The sequence below is a fragment of the Siphateles boraxobius genome, unplaced genomic scaffold (genome assembly GCF_051911475.1).
Source record: "Siphateles boraxobius isolate OS27281-9 unplaced genomic scaffold, OSU_SipBor_1 262, whole genome shotgun sequence".
NCBI lineage: Eukaryota > Metazoa > Chordata > Actinopteri > Cypriniformes > Leuciscidae > Siphateles > Siphateles boraxobius.
Genome location: NW_027508879.1, coordinates 272,501 through 280,000, shown reverse-complemented (window position 1 = coordinate 280,000; position 7,500 = coordinate 272,501). Strand labels below are relative to the sequence as shown.

The 7,500-nt window shown below is 38.6% G+C and overlaps 1 protein-coding gene across 1 annotated transcript in view; it reads left to right on the top strand.

Moving 5' to 3' along the window:
• sobpb (sine oculis binding protein homolog (Drosophila) b) overlaps positions 1-7,500 on the top strand; it is a 26,016-nt gene that overhangs the window by 959 nt on the left and 17,557 nt on the right. The gene's annotated exons all lie outside the window — the stretch shown is intronic.

The following is a 7,500-nucleotide window of genomic DNA, read 5'->3' as shown; positions in this document are numbered from 1 at the left end:
AAAAATAAAATACTTTATGTAATACAATTATAAAAAATATGTTTAATTTTTTAAATAATGTATTTATTTCTCATGTTTTTATATTACATTTCTATTTTTTATATTTTGTATTGACTAATTTGTTTTTAAAGTATAAAAAATTAAATAGAGAATAAAGAAATGTTTAAAAAATAAAATACTGTAAGTAAAACAATTTGAAGACATTTTTATATTAAATTTTTAAAAATATTTTACATAATGTATTTTTTTAATGTTTTATTAAAATATTTTGTATTAAATATTCTATTTTTAAAATATAAAATATACAAATTTTAAATAAAATATTTATTAAAATTATATTTTTATATAAACATTAAAAATAAATACATCATGTAAAATATTTTAAAATATAAAAATGTGTTCAAATATTTTATTTTTATAATTATAAATAATTATAAACTAATGGAAAAATAAAATGTATATAAATATATATTTTTTAAATTGACAAACATTAAAAAAAGAATATAAAAGCATTTAAAAAATACAATATTTAATATAAAATTTAACATTACTAAATAATCACCAATTTGCATTTGGCTACACAAACAAAAGTAATTTTTAAACGTCACGTAGAAATAAATCTGCAGATTTGATTGTGCACAATCGATGCGTTTCAGCACCAGATGTGTGTTAACTCACACACACTCAATGCCCACCGTCACACAACTGACACGTTGACCTTATAGAGTTCCTGGTTTTATTGAAGCACACACAGCCGAGACGGATCTCTGTTTGATACCGGACCCGGACACCCGATATATGATGTGTTTATAAGCGGATGCCCACGTGACACACAATCCTCGTTTAGAGACTCTCTCCAGAGCGTTTTCTGTGGGATTTTCCATCTCTGCGAGGGAGGAAACGGCTCTTTTTGTGGGAGCGATTCGGGATCTCAGCAAACGATATCCATTGGGGGGTGTAGAGTTACAACTTAACTAACTTTAATCCAAACACATGAAACCGTATCCGGGCCTGATGCAAGCGAGGACGGGGTCGCGGCGGGTTTGTTGCCTTTGGCTGGGGTTCGGGACAGGCCTGTCACTCTCCGAGAACAGATGTTTGTCGGAACTGCCAAGAAGAAACAGAAACAACATTGTGGGATTGAAGCGGAGGAAGAGAAAGCCCGTCTCCCGCTAATGAGAAAACAGCAGAATCAATCTGACGAGAGAGAGAGAGAGAGAGAGAGAGTCAATCTGACGAGAGAGAGAGAGAGAGAGAGAGAGAGTCAATCTGACGAGAGAGAGAGAGAGAGAGAGAGAGAGAGAGAGAGAGAATCAATCTGACGAGAGAGAGAGAGAGAGAGAGGGAGAATCAATCTGACGAGAGAGAGAGAGAGAGAGAGAGAGAGAGAGAGAGAGAGGGAGAATCAATCTGACGAGAGAGAGAGAGAGAGAGAGAGAGAGAGAGAGGGAGAATCAATCTGACGAGAGAGAGAGAGAGGGAGAATCAATCTGACGAGAGAGAGAGAGAGAGAGAGAGAAAAGAGGGAGAGAGAGAGAAAAGAGGCAGAGGGAGAGAGAGAGAGAGAGAGAAGAGGCAGAGAGAGAGAAGAGGCAGAGAGAGAGAGAGAGAGAGAAGAGGCAGAGAGAGAGAGAGAGAGAGAGAGAGAGAGAGAGAGAGAGAATCAATCTGACGAGAGAGAGAGAGAGAGAGAGAGAGAATCAATCTGACGAGAGAGAGAGAGAGAGAGAGAGAGAATCAATCTGACGAGAGAGAGAGAGAGAAAGAGAGAGAGAGAGAGAGAATCAATCTGACGAGAGAGAGAGAGAGAGAGAGGGAGAATCAATCTGACGAGAGAGAGAGAGAGAGAGAGAGAGAGAATCAATCTGACGAGAGAGAGAGAGAGAGAGAGAGAGAGAGAGAGAGAGAGAATCAATCTGACGAGAGAGAGAGAGAGAGAGAGGGAGAATCAATCTGACGAGAGAGAGAGAGAGAGAGAGAGAGAGAGAGAGAGAGAGAGAGAGAGAGAGAGAGAGAGAGAGAGAGAGAGGGAGAATCAATCTGACGAGAGAGAGAGTTTTGAGTTTTCAACACACTTTATTTATATCATTACAACGTCAGCGAATGACCCAATCACATTATCCAAAAGACAAAAAGGAGATACAAAAAACAAGACTTATTGTAACATCATAGCAAAAATCAACATTTCTTCTTCAACTGTACAAATAGCTCCATTAAAACACCATTTGTGCAAAAAACTTTCTAAGTCATTCATCAGTTTATAGAACTTGAAATCAAACATAACCCTTGCTTTTACCATATTTTTAAAGACAATAACCACATGTTGTCCTTCTCTACCCTCTATTTTGTTTCTCCTGGTTATGTAAACAGCAAGTTTAGCTTGCCCAATTAAAAAATTCAACAATTGACTTTTTATTCTTTGCGCCACACTATATTTGGGACCAAGAATCCAAATCATAGATGAAAAAATCTCCCCAAAATTCATGAAAAGTACATCAAGCAAACAAAACATTTCATACAGTCTAGAACATTCTAAAAAACAATGAAAAATTGTCTCCCTCATTTTACAAAAAGGACAATCACTTGACACATTGGGATTAATTAAGCTCACAAAAGCATTTACAGCAACTGCGCCGTGTAAAACCCTCCACTGAATGTCACCTGTGCGTTTTTCAATTGGTGGTTTGTATAAGACTCTCCAAACAGGTTTATTTTCATCATCTATTCCAAGTTTCTCTCTCCACACTGTATCACTACGTTCTTTTAAATGTGCTTTATTTAAAACTTTTACAAGACATTTATACAAAACTTTACTCTGAACACCCTGCAAACTTAACCCTTCTAGCCCTCTCAGGTTCAGAAAAGGTCCAGACAGTCCTTTGAGATTGGGACTAAGAAAAATACTTGGAAAGGGATCTGTATTATTAGGAACCAGTTTCCCATTATGAAATTCAATTAACAAATTATGTTCTTCTTCTGTGAGTTTCTGCTTAAAAAAGTCCAGAATTTTTTCTACATACCGTACCGACCGCACACCTAGATATGCGGCCATGGACTGAACATTATTCAAACCAGAACCAGCAACATCCAACACATGATGCAGTTTTAATGTCTTAGTGGAAATTAAACAATGAAGCAGTCCAGGTGTAACTTCACACGTAACATCAAACCGCGCTCCATGCACAAGAGGTTCCTCCAAAAGCCAGTACAACGAGGAAGTCGCATCCAACCTCCGTTTTTCAAATAAGTCCCAAACTTTAAAAAGTCCCTTATAAAAAGGAGTCAGTCCGTTGCACTGCAGCTTACTAGAGTCCATCAAAAACAAGACAGAGTTCAATCCCAGTCCGCCAGCTTGATTGAAAATAGCATCAGCCACTTTTCTCCAGACAAGATCCTCAGGTCCTGTGAGGTACCTTTGAATAAACAGAAGTCGAAAAGCTGCCCCCCTGCTGGGCAAATGGATAAGTCCTTGTCCTCCTTCATCTCTGGGTAGAAAAAGTATGCTCTGCGGTATCCAATGAAAAGTGCTCCAAAAAAAATCCACCATACTGGCTTGAATTTTACTCAGAAGTCCATTTGGAGGATCAATGCAGGCCAAACGATGCCACAAAACTGAAGCCACCAGGTTATTAATTATTATCACCCTCCCTCTAAAAGACATTTTTGGCAAAAGCCATTTCCATTTTTCCAATCGCCCCTTTAATTTTTCTAAAACTCCTTCCCAATTTTTGCCTAACATTGAATCATTGCCAACATATACTCCTAAATATTTTAACCCATCTCTTTTCCAGTACAAATCACCTGGTAGTGTAGGAAGACCATGGGACCAGTTACCACTTATTATGGCTTCACTTTTGGACCAGTTAACTTTGGCAGAGGAAATTAGACCAAATTTGTCAAGAATGTCTTTAAGAAGATCAACATCATTTTGCCCTTTAACCAAAACAATAATATCATCTGCATATGCAGACAGCTTAAAATTTGCTCCAGAGCAAGGTATGGTCCAACCTTCAATGCTCTCTCTGATCTTAACCAATAAAGGTTCAATGGCAAGAGCATACAACATTCCCGAAAGTGCACAGCCTTGTCTAATACCTCTGTTAATTTTAAAAGGAGCACTAAGACCACCATTCACTTTCAGTACACTCTCAACATCCCGGTACAAAACCCTAATCATGGCAATAAAACCAGAGCTGAACCCGAACTCCTCTAGCGTGCGCCAGAGATAGCTGTGCTCAACCCGGTCAAATGCCTTTTCCTGATCTAGAGAAATGAGACCAGTGTCTATGTCCAATAGCCTAGAGACGTCCAAAATATCCCGAATTAAATAAACATTATCAAAAATAGACCTGTTAGGCACACAGTAAGTTTGATCACGATGAATAACCTGCCCAACTACCTCCCTCAATCTAATGGCCAAAGCTTTAGAAAAGAGCTTTAAATCAGAGCATAAAAGTGAAACAGGGCGCCAGTTCTTTATTTCTTTTAAATCACCTTTTTTGGGTAACAGGGTAATGACTGCCCTCCTGCAGCTCAAAGGTAGCAAACCTCGGGCCAGACTATCATTGAGCACAGCCAGCAAATCACCCCCCAACACTGACCAAAACGTTTTATAAAACTCGACAGGTAGACCATCAATTCCCGGGGCCTTACCGCAATCCATGCTCCGCAGAGCAACATGCAGTTCAGATGCTGAAAGCGGCCTCTCAAGCCAAGAATTGGTCTCATCTGGAACTTTAGGCAAACCCATATAAAAAGAGCTGGCCAGCTCATCTTCCTCTGTATGTTCACTTTTATAAAGCTCAGAATAAAATAATACAGCTCTTTTTCTGATTTCCTTAGGCTCCACCACTTCTATACCCTCCAATGAGTATAAAGAATGTATAAGTCTGCTTTGACCATTCTTTTTCTCCAAACCGAAGAAGAATTTAGTTGGGCCATCCATCTCTACCGCACTCTGAAAACGTGAGCGGATCAAAGCTCCCTGTGCTCTGATGCCTAACAGGTTATCCAGAGTCCTTTTTTTTACTTTGAGGAGCTCAATATGTCCTCGATTTCCTGTGGACTCTACCAAATTCTGAAGTTCCACTATTTCAATCTCTAAGGTTTTCATTGATTGGGAAATGTCCTTGGATACGTTGAGAGTGTACTGACGACACAGTTGCTGTATTTCTTTTTTCCCATGATCCCACCATTGTTGTAGGGATGAAAAATCTTTTTTCCTGGAACTGAACTGTTTCCAAAAATAAATAAAGACATCCTTAAAAAAATTGTCTTGTAGCAAAGAAGTATTAAAGTGCCAATAGGCACTCTTAGGCTTTATATTAGTGATGAAAACACTACAGATTACTAGACTGTGATCAGAAAACCCACAAGGCAAAATCTCACATTTCTTAATAACATTAAACTGGTACTTAAAACAATAGAACCTATCCAATCTAGCCATAGAAATATAATTTTCTCTTGTGTGCGCCCATGTGTACTGCCTTTGTTCTTTATATAGAGTTCTCCATATATCACACAAATCATGTTCTTCTATAAGCTTTCTTATAGCATGTTGAGAAGCTAGATGTGGCTCTCTATGATTCCTATCCATTCCATCATTTGCTGTACAGTTAAAATCCCCTCCAACAAATATGAACTCTTCCTCTTTACAGTTTGACAAAATATTACTTAATTTATCAAAAAGAACAACCCTTTCAGGACCAATAACAGGAGCATACACATTTATAAAAACTAAAAACATTTTTTCAAATTTTGCTGTTATTTTCAATAGATGTCCCTCAACAACATGTTCTACCTCATATGAAATTGGTTTAAAGTTTTTCTTAAAAAGTACAGCTAAGCCACCACTACAGTGATTTTTATGGCTTAAAATAATCGACCCATCCCATTCCATTAGCCATTCATTTTCATTAAAAACATCACTATGAGTTTCCTGGACCAGCATTACATCAATTTTCTTTTGTCTAGTCAGTTCATAAAGCATTGCTCTTTTCTTGCTGTCTCGTGCACCATTCAAATTAAGTGTGCCCAATCTTATTCTACTCATAAAAAGGTAATATGAGCACACCAATAACAAACACTTCACAAAAAAAGAAAAGCTAGATTGATTCAAATTCATCATTCAATAAATTTAGTTTTAACTTCTGGACAATTTTCTTCAGCCTAAAGACTTCTTGCTCAGTGAAAGCTCCACCCTCCTTCCTTAAAGCCATGATTGAATCTATAAACATCTCACGATCTGGGAAGTAATCCTCTACATTTACACCTTTCATGCCCTTCGTTGTCTGAAGAAACGTTTTAATTTTGTCCGATGTGTAAGCGCTGCGGACAGATCGCCTCAGTGAAGCTGAGCTCACAGAGTCTGAAGATTCACATTCACTATTCTCTGCAGACTCCCCAACATTACTCGACTCCGAGTCCCCCTCCCTTGCATCATCACCAGCCATCCCATTAGCTTTTTTACTAGCCCTTTTTTCTTTTCCTTTGGTCCTAGTTTTCCTTTTTAATGTCGGTGTTTTAAAAAAACTCTGATCATCTGTCATGTCAACATCCACACCATGCTCTAATATGGCCTGCTCACTGACCTCAGAAACACCAGCTTCATGCACATTTTCGTTTATTGCCACACTCTCATTTTTATTACTTTCACGATCGTCAATTCCATTTTTTTCAACACAAGATACTGTATCACTCGTTTGTGCATGATCTGTATTAAGCGTTTCGGCTGTGTTGTCATTCTGATCTGCGTTCTTCTCAGGGCACACGCGTATCACGTGACCCTCTTGTCCACAACCAAAACACTTCATCGCATCTGAGGTAGCACAAATAACATAATTAAAATCCTCAATCTTAAACTTCATGGCTAAATTAAGCTCCTCATTCTGGTTATTTAGGATCATATGCACCTGCCTCCTAAATGATACAACGTGCTTCAACTGTGGTGATTTGCAACCGAGTGAGATTTTCTTAATTTTTGACACAAACTTTCCGTGTCTGGACAATTCCCTTTCAATCACTTCGTTTTTAATAAACGGTGGGACATTTGACAATACTACTCTTTTCGCTGGTTGTACTAAAGGCATGACTGGAGTAAGTGACTCATTCACCACAATCCCGGTCTCTACAACTTGATTGACTTTGTCAACATTGTTCAAAAACAACACTATTGCGCTATTCATTCTTGACGCAGAAAGAATGCACTCATGACCAACCACAGCAGCAACAGCGAGGACGCAATCCTCAACTGAACAACGCTCCGCGGGTACAACCTTAACACCGTGCCGCCGCGTTAAACTTTCTAAACTCACGTGCTGAGACGCCGCCATGGCGATCAGTGCACACTGACCGACGACGCTCCTCACAAACACTACAAACTTTCCTCTTTACCTAACAACAAAAGCCACAAGAGATAGAAAAAAGATAGAAAACTCACTCAAACCGTAGAGCTCACTCCAACACACACTCACGCTCTGTCCACAAACTCCCAGCTTGCAC